The sequence below is a fragment of the Simochromis diagramma genome, unplaced genomic scaffold (genome assembly GCF_900408965.1).
Source record: "Simochromis diagramma unplaced genomic scaffold, fSimDia1.1 OVJJ01000595.1, whole genome shotgun sequence".
Lineage (NCBI taxonomy): Eukaryota > Metazoa > Chordata > Actinopteri > Cichliformes > Cichlidae > Simochromis > Simochromis diagramma.
In genome coordinates this window covers 114,036-115,133 of record NW_024387117.1, presented here as the reverse complement: position 1 = coordinate 115,133, position 1,098 = coordinate 114,036, and positions in this window count along the sequence as shown.

The window sequence follows — 1,098 nt, the reverse complement described above, 5'->3', positions numbered from 1 at the left end:
GTCCTACCCTCTGTCCCACGGGACTGAACGGACTCACGCGTAGGCTCTGAGTAGGGAACAATAAAGGTTTTTTATTTACAGAAGCACCAGGACATCTATTTACAAAGTGGGGAAAAGACGGGTTCCGGGAATCCACACACGAACAGGAGGGGGAAAGACACTTGCAGTCCACACACGCTCCAAAGTCCTCACTCCATCCACGCTCCACGCTCCTCTTCACACTCCACAAGAAACACAAAAGCTCGCTCCAATCCTCACACACTTGATCACTCAGGTAACACAGGGGCAGGTCCAGGGAAATCTATTCACAGAGATGCAAAAGGTTACTGTAAGAAGATCGCTAGGGAAACACGAGAATGAACTGAGCTGGGGTTAACACTGACGAGAGTCGGCAACGGTCCAGCGACGAGAAATACAGGGCTGCCATCTTATAAGGGGACTGGAACACTGTTGGGTGATGAGCCACAGGTGTGACCAGGTGCGTGGGCCAAGGGCAGGAGCCCACAGATGAGCTCCGCCCAGGCAGTGAGAGAAGGAGGGAGGGAGAGAGCGGGGACAAAATCAAAAACAAAAAAACACATGACCGGGTAGACACAGGGACCCTGACACCCTCGCCTTTTTCAGAAATGTCATGTATGAAAATCTATAATAACTCCAGTTATACGGATATCAATATCCTCATATACTGAAGACTTCATAATTTACCACATATGGAGAGCATTACATGACTTGATCTTGATTTTGTGAACTTTTACAGTATGGATATTTGACATATTTTCTTGCACAACTGACATAGTGCAAGCTGAACTGATTTCTGTTTAGATAGAAATTGATTCAAAGTGGTCAGATATGCAGATGCTGATCTTTCCTCTGGCAAATACATAAACTCACTGCAAACAATATGACTTTTCAGAGAGTTTCCTATCTATCTAATAGTTAAGCACGATTAACATTTAGGAAACAAAAATAAACAAGTTAATAAATGAAATGAAATAATACTGATTTATATATTCTCTCTGTTTACTTTTTTGCTATAGAAATACAATGAAGACTTCCATTTTCCTGCTGGTGACGCTCTCTGGCACTGTGCTCTGCATG